This window comes from Crocuta crocuta, unplaced genomic scaffold, assembly GCF_008692635.1.
Source record: "Crocuta crocuta isolate KB4526 unplaced genomic scaffold, BGI_CrCroc_1.0 scaffold305, whole genome shotgun sequence".
Taxonomy (NCBI): Eukaryota; Metazoa; Chordata; class Mammalia; order Carnivora; family Hyaenidae; genus Crocuta; species Crocuta crocuta.
In genome coordinates, this window is record NW_027529463.1 from 2,011,721 (window position 1) to 2,023,035 (window position 11,315).

An 11,315-nucleotide genomic window follows, 5' to 3' on the forward strand; every position below is an offset into this window, starting at 1 on the left:
AATGCAAATAAAAACCACAATGAGATATCACTTTACATCTGCCTGGCTTTTGGATTCTGCCTCCCTGTATTTTCAGCACTCATCCAACCATGAACACTGCTATCTCAGGTATTTCATCCCCTAGTGGCATATTGAGAACTTATCTCCCAAATGAAAACTTGGTTGTTATGTATTTCTTGAGCCTCAGACAATTCTTACACAAGAGAGAGTTGGCTCCTTTTTCCTGGTGACAAGAATCAGTATAATAAAAGTTCAGACATCAAAGATTGGATAGAAGTTAGAACATGATGACCAAAGAAGTCAATAACATTGTCCTCATACAATCTTACTTATCTTCTGAAGGGCTCACTATGGGGTCATAACACTTTTGATCTGTAAGCCAGCAAGGGACCAGTTCTATGCAGCTGATGATCTATCTTTAGAGCTTGCTGGAGTTCTTGGCTCTTCTAAAGATCACCATGTGAAATATTTCAGTATCTTTGACAATGTTATCACCCAACAAGCACATGAGCTTACTTACCACTACTAGTCTGTACTAAAATATAGTCCTGGGCTCTGTTGCTCTAGACTGACAATCTATTTCAAAAAAAACATAGATCTGCATATCTATTTCATTTCTTTCACTGGCTATAAGTAGCTGTATTTATAACAGCTAATATTTCCTGAGTGTCATCCAAAATGTCTTATGTGGATTAACTCAATTAATCTTCCCTGCATTTTATGAGATAGGTATTATTATCAATCCTACTTTAAATGTGAGGCAACTGAGTCACAGATGGAGTTAAGTAACCTGCTCAAGGTAAACGTAATGTGCAATTTGAACCCTTCTATCCTGGCTCTAATGTGAGTAATAACCACATGGTATGGCCCCCCAAATTAACTGGGTTTAAATAAGATAGATGATTTTTTAAGTAGATTTTTCATCCTGTTTATACTAAAATTTGATTTTAGATTACCCTGTATTTAAAATATTATAGATCTCATCATTTAGCTTGAGGAAGTTATATTTGCATGAAAAAGAATCCACCTAGGTGACTTTCAAATTCTCAAAATCCTCTTTCCTGTATTATAGTCATAAAAATCTACATTTAATTCATATGAAGTTGCCATCATTTTACCTTTTTGACTAACAAAATGGCAATTTTGTGTGGCTCAGCTTAATATAAAGGGGAAGCTACAAATCCATATTTAGTCTAGTTCTCTGCTTTATTTCAGTATTCTGATGATTTTCACTGTCATTCATGATCCCTTTTATGGCCTTCCTTGTGTTGGAAAAAAACATCATTTCCTGTTGAGAGAACAAGTCAGTATCATAGGCATGGACTGTAACTGAGGAGAGAATAATTTCTTACAAGATGGCATTTGGCCCATGATGTCTGAAGCCTCCTGACCTTGGCCTCACTTGCCCTATGAGCTCCTCAGTTCAAGTGCCCAATAATGTGAGATGTGACTTGCCTCAGAAAATAGATTCAATACAAGCCTTTATTATTTTACTGTCTTTAAAAGAAACTCTTGAAATCCACCAGCAAAAGTCAGTTTTTCTGATTGAAAAGTTAATTATAATGGTCCTGAGAATACTGTCAGACACTCAGGAATCATAATACCTACAATGCGCTAAATTCCTCATTTCTCTCACAAGAGTTTTCAGTGCTAAAAACAGCATCGGTGCCAGTCTTCCTGGTGAAAGCACTGCTAATTGACAATCAGACGAATCCAGCTAATGTGTTTACTGAGTGTGAACAAGAAAGGTTGTCATATCCAGGAGTTCCAAAATAGTTTTCTTTCTTTAGAAAATGCCTATCTTTCCAGGACAAGCAGCAGTTCTCACGTGTTTTAGTCTGTGTCATTGGCCACTGCAGAGTCAGAAGAGGTGACTTCTGGGCTGTTGCAAGTGCCATTTTCTGTACTTGGCAAGTGTAGCAGTCTGCATATCCTTACCACGTGAGAAAATTGACACAATGGTCAGTTAAAAATTTCCCCAGCAAGCCTATAGAAGGTATGAAAAGTGGCACCCAGCAGATAAATGCTGGGGTCAGGAAAGAGGAACGTGGTTGTTACTGCTGACACAGACCATTCTTCCTGTCAGCAAGATATCACCAACATGTCTTTCACTGCTAGGTGATATGTTTCAGAGATATAAGTAAGAGAATATAATTTCTGTCCACTTCAGAAAGAGATAAGAATGAACACCTAAAATTGACACACCAATATGAAGCAGACTTGTAGAGTAACCAATGACATTTGGTTTTAAAATCCCCTGCTCCCAAATTTCTAATAGTTAACAAAATTAGTGTCATTAGATAGGGAGATGTATAATCTTATAAGTGTTTTGGAAGCCATCCCTATCAGCCATCATATACGAATGTATCACGCTAGAAAACTGTCTACAATCAGAGTGATGAAAAGAAAGAAGAAAACAAGCTACTAATAGCTGGAAAAAAATATAAGAACTTTCTTCATAATTGTGAAATAATCCTGCTCTTGCCAGGAATTTAAATACCATATAATCCAATTGTCTTCTCTTTACAAATAAGGAAACTGAGCCCAGAAAAGCTAAGCAATATGTACTTTTAAAAAGCATTTTATTAAAACTCAGTACAACATTCAATTTTCTCTTAAGAATTTTTTTAAAATTTTGTTTCTGTCAAGATTACAGAATGTCTGTGCCACCAATGTTGACTGAAAATTGAAGACTTCCAGCTGCGTTTCATGTTTGGAACCAGTGAGGTATTCTTGGGAAAAGAGAACATGCTTATCCATTACATCCTACCTTCATCAGACATCCTAATTAACAAAGTTCTCAGCAAAAATAGGGCAGTAAGATAGTTTATTATGAAAAAATAAGTGATTTTGAGGTTAAAGGAATTAGATTAAAAGAGTTATGGCTCTTTGATATGGGGTAAAATTCTACCTAAGCCACATTTTGCTAAATTGTAAAATGTATTTAATACTTCCTGACCTGCTACAAAGTCCTTCACGGCTGGATTTAAGCCTTATATTTAATTACTCCCAATTCATGACTGCATACATTTACCTTATTATGGTCAAAATTCTTTTTAAAAAATCTTTTTAATGTTTATTTATTTTTGAGAGAAAGACAGAGAGAGACTGAGTGTGAGTAGGATAGGGGCAGAGACAGAGGGAGACACAGAATCTGAAGCAGGTTCAGGTTCTGAGCGGTCAGCACAGAGCCTGATGAGGAGCTTGAACGCATGAACCATGAGATCATGACCTGAGCTTAAGTCAGATGAATAACCAACTAAATTCTATTTTAATGTTTTGGGTTTTTTTTAAATTTATTTCTAGGAGAGAGAGAGAGAGACAGCGTGAGCAGGGGAGGGTCAGAGAGAGACAGGGAGTCACAGATTGAAACAGTCTCCAGGCTCTGAGCTGGCAGTCAGCACAGAGCCCGACGCGGGGCTCGAACCCACGAACCGCGAGATCATGACCTAAGCGAAAGTCGGACGCTTAACCTACTAAGCCCCCCAGGCGCCCCACTAAATTCTATTTTAAAGAGTAAAATTAATTTATACAAAGATTAACTATAAATAATAATAAATCACTAAATTCTACTCCTGAAATTATTATTACACTGTATGTTTAACTCAGAATAAAAGAAAATAAATCACACAAAAAAAATAAATAAATAAAAATAAATTGAAAAATAAAAAGAAGGGTTATTAGGACATTAGATGAGACACTATATATGAAAGCACAAAATATTACAAATATGGTAAATGTTTGGTATCCTTTACAAATTAATTAATATATTAAAGAAATATTGAGAATTTATTCTGTGTAAACAACTACTGTGGTAGGTTTTTGAGTAATAGAGCAATGAACCTTACTCAAATCCTTTCTTGAGGTATATTACTATAAATTATCTTTAATAAAATGTAAAAGAGGTACTATTATAAATGAACAGCCAAGCTACCCTCAGTCAGAGTTCATGGAAAATAGATAGTTCATAACAGCTAGTATTAAAAAAAGACTGATGAAAACTATTATTGCTCCAACTGAACATAAGCCAGAATATAGGGGAGAGGAGAGAGAAAAAACAGAAGAGAAAGAAAGAGAAGGAGGAAGGGAGAGAGGAAAGAATAAATTGGCTAATGTTTTTGTGACATGTCTTTCTTATCAAATCTCTCCCAAATCACCCACCCTTCTCATCCATCAGCCTCCAACACATTATTGTTCTCCTCTCTATTGACTTATCACTGTGGTCTTTTTCTAGACACCATGAGTACTCTGGCTGCATCTGGCCTCCTTCCAAGCTTGCTGTCATCACAGTGCTTTCGCATATTGGGCACTCCAAGAATACTGTTCTATTGATGAAGTGGTAAATGGGTGAATAAATAAATGGAATGCATTAAAAGTCAGATTTCAATTTTTCTTTTTATCTATATGAATCTAATGATCAAATTGCTCCTTATCATGAAAAATTCCCCTGGAAAACAGGTGAGGTCTCTCCCCTTGGCTGGGAGACAATGGTGTATCCACACTGTTTAAGTCTTCCTTGCACTATGTTCTGGTCCTTCTAGGACAATAATAGGATTACTAACAGTCACTGGATCCAACCAAATCTCTGAAATTAAGAAATTCCTCCTAGAACATTTTTGAGAAACTACCAAATTAGCCTCTTCTTGAACACTTAGGATAAAACTTACCCTCATTCAATGAATTATAATCCAACACTGGTCAACTATGATTAATAAAACACACCTTTTATTTTGAGCCCAAACCTTTTCCCCTTAACATTAACCTGATAGCACAAATTCTGTAGCCTTGAGTAGCATATAGCATATCAACTCTTTCTCCTTTAGACTTATATTTTTTGAATTATCTATCATTTCTCCTCTTAGTCTTTGCTTCTATATACTAAGCATCTCAATGCATCTGAAACCATCAGTTTCTGTCTTAAATATGACACTTAACTAAATACTAAAGGAAAAGTTGACCCCAACAATGCTGAGCTCTTTGCAGTCATAGAGGAAAGTTAATTGTTAAACTAATTTCACTGCTAAAATATAAATAGTAATAATTCCTTACATTTTTCAGCCCAAATATTTTTTAAGAAATATATATTCTTTTTATCTCAGAAAACCCTATGCAGGCATGGCTGACATTATTTCAAATCATAGTTGATATTACTTGAGAAAGTTTTGACTTTGAGAATGAAAAAGAAGCAAATCTCTAATGTCTGATTTCCAGGCTATGTGACTAATGATTGAGAAAGGGAGTGTGTGGTATGTATGCATATGTTTTGTAAGGCATTTTTGGTAAAAATATATTTGTGTGCTTCTCAAATTTTCCCCATGGGTAGCACATTATCATGAAGCTAGATTTTTATAACACAAAAGAGTTGTGAGTCCTTTATTTATCAAAAAATTGAAATATCTAGTTGTTATGAGATCAGCTACACTAAACAGTCACTTTAGGTAACTATAGCATCATTGGGGAACATGGTACAAGGTAGCTAAAAAATTTTTATGTTATTTCTATGTGTATCCTATACAGCCGGAAATAATTGGAGTCTTGGGCAGCTGACCTTACTCATCACAGAATAATCCAAATTATATTGAATTATAAAAATAACAATGAAACACAGGACACTCTTTTGCTTTTCCTAGGAACGAAGCATTAAAAATAGTGTTTGATCACCAAAAATTCTGTTGCTTTAGTTAGTCTTTGAATTTTAGTACAACATATACAAATGTTACCTCTTAAGAATTTTTACCAAGGCATTTAATGTCATTAAGTCCTATTCTAATAATGACACTACCTATTCAGCAGAGGCATTTTTTACGTGTTTGATTTAGAAGAAAAAAAAATCTTTGTTCTATTAGGGAAAAGGATTTATTAAAGCTCTTTGATTTTCTCATTATAAAATTCATTATCAAATCCGTTGAACTCCATGTCACTTCGTTTTTTAATGCCGTTAGCATACAATTTGCTAATTTACTCTTGGAACCAAGAAAAACACTGTAATTTTTAACTGTGAATTCAGATTATTTTGATTAGACAGAATAAATAATTTACGAAAGATTCTTTCTCTCTTCATTTGAATTGCCTTGATTTTTCATTGTCTTATGATTTTGATCTTTTATAACATCACAGTCTTGAAGTCTAGCTCTGTTACTTACTAAATTGGTAACTTTGGTTAAGTTATATAATGTGTCTGAATATGGATATTATCTGAACAATGGGGATGAGATCAAAGGTTCTTTAGGAAAATTAAATGAAGGCATGTATGTTGATGGCTCAGCAGTGCCCAGAGTCCCTTACATACTCAATGACAGTTTTTATTGTTTTGGTATGATGCTTGATGAGATCACTGTGTTTATCCTCTTTAAAACTCTTTTTATCTCAGCAATTTTGGGTACAATAAAAGGAGAAATATTCTGCGGCGCCTGGGTGGCTCAGTCGATTAAGTGTCCGACTTCGGCTCAGGTCATGAGCTCACTGTTCATGGGTTTGAGCCCTGCGTCGGGCTCTGTGCTGACAGCTCAGAGCCTGGAGCCTGCTTCAGATTCTGTGTCTCCCTCTCTCTCTGACCCTCCCCTGCTCATGCTGTCTCTCTCTCTCTCTCAGAAATAAATAAAACATTAAAAAAAATTTTAAAACAGGAGATTTATATTATCAGAGTAGCATCCTGATGATTTGCATATTCATTAAAATGAGTCCAGCTATAATTCAACTATATGAACTCCACACACCTTTTCTTACTAATTTCATAAATCAGTCTTAATAATCTGTTTGGTTTTTTAAATATGGGAAGCCTCATGTATTCCATGCTCTGTCACAACTAAGCCACTTCTTTATTGGCCTGAGGTTATCCATGCTGAAGTATTACACTTGTGCTGACAAGGCAGCCCAAATTTCGGAAATTTTTTTCAAAAGACAACAAGGCCCCTTCAAATTTTGTGCTCTTTAGCAAAGTTACTATTTTAGACATTGTTAAGACACTCATCAAGGTGTCACTGAGAATGTAGATTCCATATGTACTAAAACTTGTACTGTTTCAGCCTTCAGCCATGTGTCTTGGGGTCGTAACCTGCTAGAAAGATTGAATGACCAATAATTGAGGGAATTACATTCAGTTCTTTTATCCAAATATGTCATCCTACCTTCACAAATCACATATGGACCTGGAGAGACAGGCTGTTTACTCAGTGAATCAACAAACATGTGAGAGCTGGAATAAACAAAAAACAACAACACAACAGTGACCAAGACAGAGATCATTGTTGCCTCTTGAACTTATATTCTAGCAGTAATTGAAAAACAAACATCAACGTTAAGAAGCAGAATTGTGACACCTGTGATGAGTAGAATGAATGATGTGACAAACATTCAGATGAAATAAGGAATAATATTAGAGGGTGGTAGGGTTGCATGATAATGGTAAGGAATCTCCTTCAAGCAGGAGAGATGCTGAGGATGGAGTGTGAAACCCTATACATAAGATGAAAACAAAGGTCAACCATACAGAGTCTTGTGTAGAAGTTTTAGAACTTAGATTCTAAGTGTAACCAGAAATCACTGAAATGCTTCCCATTTGGAGTGACATCTTATTTACGTTTTAAGAACACTTCCAGATTTTCTGTATATAAAATTTTGCTTAAAGAAAAATGTCTTTTTGATAAATTAGATTTTTTTTTTCATTTTGGAAATAATATCATTGCTCAGCGTCAGTTTGATAAATATATATTGGACTTTTGTCATGTAACATGTCACTGTGCTAGATATGGGTGGTATAAAGATGAGTGAAAAATGGTCCATATGTTTGTCCATTGGCTTATTCTAAACGTTGAACACCTATATGTGTTGCTTTGTTACTAGGTCTATAAAATAATATAAATTTCAAAGCCAAATAACATACTAGAATTATGCTACTTCCTCACAGGTCTAGTACCCTAACCCCCGTGCCTTTCAAGGAGAAATATTGCTAACATCAAAATCAAGTGTACAGTAAAACCCTGGATCATGAGTAATTTGTTCTACAAGTGTTCCACATGATGAGCAAACATTTAAAATAAATTTTAACTTGATAAATAAGTGATGTCTTGCAACACAAGCAGTACATAACCCCAAATGTCACATGATTGCAACTTAGCCAATAATTCTTGAAATTCACTTTGATATACAAGTGCTTTGGATTACAAACATGCTTCCAGAACAAATTATGCTCTTAAACCAAGGTTTTACTTTTTTATTTTCTATTATTCTGCCACATTCTAGTTTTCTTTGTATTTTAACCATAACATATATACATTCTCTTTTCTTCCAGAGTTTCAGTTTTTTTCCCTCTTGGTGAAAGAATAATCTGTCTTCACACTATTCTAGAGTTCCCATTATTCTAATCTGGTTATGTGATGCATGGAAACTCTATTTTTTTTTCTCCTGGAGACAGACTGTCTCTGAACCTACCAGTCCCCTTCTCCAACCTGAACTACTTCTGCTCTCAACTGTCTTCTGAGCTTACATGCAAACACTTCCCCTTTCCTGGTACTTGAGTTTGATTCTTTTGGATCTCAGATCTTCCACTTCCATGGTTTTCTCACACAACTTACTAGAGTAAGATCTTAAACAATTTCTCGAGAAAAAGTCCTTAGATGGTAGGCCTTCTCAACCTTGTATGTCTTAAAATATTTGTATCTGGATTTCAAACTGAGTTGACAATTTTGGCTGAGCACAGAATCATAAACTCAAAATCTTTTCCCCTCAGAACTTTAGAAGTCTCCCTCCACTACCTTCACTGTTAAAAACAGGGCTCCTCTTTCTCCTTTTTTTTTTTTTTTTTTGCCTCTATTTTCTCTTCCTATTCTTTTCTCCTCATCATTTCTCTGGTAAATGTTGGAAATTTGCCTTTATTCCTTGTGTGTAATTTTCATGTAACATAGCCAGGCTATTGTAAGTATTTCCAGTCAGAAGACATTTTGTTTCTTCAGCTTTGGGAAATTTAATTTTATTATTTTTGGATCATATGTTCCCTTTCACATTTTTTGTTGTCTTATGGGACTCCTATCCTGTGAGATGTTCAGACATTGGGCCATTGGAGTACTCCTCTATTTCTCTTATCTTTTTTTCATATTTTGTCTTTCTTTTCTATATATTAGAAGACTTCATCAGTTTCATCTACTAACTCCTCCATTAAGCCATATTTTGGCAATCCTTATCTTCTTTTAAATTTCCATGAGCTCCTTCTGTTTTTTTCTAATCATTCTTTTTCATTAATTTTCTCCTGTTTAAATGAATATAATAACTTCTGAATTTCTCAAAATAGAAATTATAAATATTAATATTCTCTTCTGTTCCTCAAATTATCCCTGCTTGCTCTGGATCTTGTTTTGTTAATTATGATCTTTCTCTTACATACTGCTGGTTTGACTCACATGCCTAATGATCTCTACCTGTATCTTTATTTTTAATAATAAATGAATAGATTGATTCAAAGTAGTTGAATAGTTTCCTCTGCTATTGAATTTATACATCCCTTGTTGAAAGAGAAGGAAGAAAGAACCCTCAATCACTAGGTAGAGCTTGTCAAAGGGTACATTTTAAGTTGGAGAGTACAGATGAGATGTCTGCCTGGAGGTTTGGGTCCCCAGATGTCAATATAAACACAGTTTTAATCTAAACATCAAAGTCTACCTCAGGGAACCTTACACTTCTTGGAAATTTTGTTCAATTGCTCTAGAGAAAGCTCTTCACTGTATTTTTTGCTGGTAAATCCTAACTTACTGTCATTAGTACATACACATGGGCAGGTAGGAGGAGGGGCAGGACCAGAAAAACAGTTCTAGAAAAACACCTTTAATTGTTCTGATTTCAATTCCAATCCTCACCCTCAAGTTTTTCACTAGGATATTAGCTTCTTCCTTCCCTGCAGCCCTGCAATAGAGTGCTCTGGGCCATAGTTTCTTTTAGTCTGTTTAGCCATCCCTTCACTTCCATCTGCCTTCTGCAGTCCCGAAATGTGTTCTATTGTTGCCTTGCTAAAGAGCATGTGTAATGGGAAATATTGTTGCTGCCATCTTTGGAAAATACAATCTGCCACACTAGTAAATGCTACTGAAATAGCTACTAGTCATTTTCAGCAGAGCATGACATGGAGCAGGTATTAAGGTGAGAGGTACAGACAGAAACAACTCATTTCACCTCTATATTCCCAACTCGAGAGTTGAGTTAAAATATGTTTATTCAGAAAACATTTATTCAGAGGATAGGTTTTCCTAATATTTAATTTTTGTCCATGTATTTTCCATCCTTTAGTATCTCCTCTTTATATTCTTTAAGACATTTACGATCTGGGGGAAAAAATGCTAGTTCCTCTATTCAATTGCACTTAAAGAATATGTACTGATCTCTGTTCCAAATGTGCTCATAATTTTTATATTGCCTACTCTTCCACTCAAAAATGAGTATCCCCGATTTATTAGTTTTTATTTATTTATTTAAATTCAAATTAGCATATAGCATAGTATTGGTTTCTGGAGTAGAACCTAGTGATTCATCACTTGCCTACAACACCCAGCACTCATCCCAGCAAATGTCCTCCTTACTGCCCATCACTCATTTAGCCCATCCCCTCACTCATCTCCCCTCATGCAACCCTCAGTTTGTTCTTGGTCTGTAAGAGTTTCTGATGGTTTGCTCGCTCCCTCTTTGTTTTTAAAAATTTTTCCTTCTTTTCCTCTATGTTCGTCCATTTTGTTTCTTAAGTTTAAACCCACAACCCATTTTGTAGAGTTTTATCTACTTATAATATTTCATGTTGTAAGGTCTTGATTGTAAGGTCTATGAAGTAATGGACAAGTCTTCTCCCATTTTATATATGCCGCCTAATGTCCAATGCTTAATGTGTATTTGTTAGATCAATAACTTTATTTCAGAAGCTCAGGCTCTAAGTATTATACCTTTTAGTGAGAGAAGAATTCCTCAAGTATATTTAATTTTGTTTTACCCAAAGTTCTTAATAACTTATATGTTTTCTCAACCTGGATAATATAAGTGTAGTGAAATGAAAGCACTCTCTTGGACTATGAAGGGAAAAATAACTCAAGGTGCTAGTCAATGAACATAAGACCAAAAAGTTATCAAGAACCACAGCCTGAACTTGTAAAAGCACAACAGTACGTGTCTATTTAGAATATTCAGTGTAGATCAAAAAAAGGATTAGTAGTTTCTAACAGTTTTTCTGTGTTCAAGCCCAATATAGGACTTGAAATTCATAACATTATGGCATTAAGGATAAGTATGGGAATTAGGGGGTTCCAAGTGCTTAGGTTCAAACCCTGGCTCCTCCATTTAAT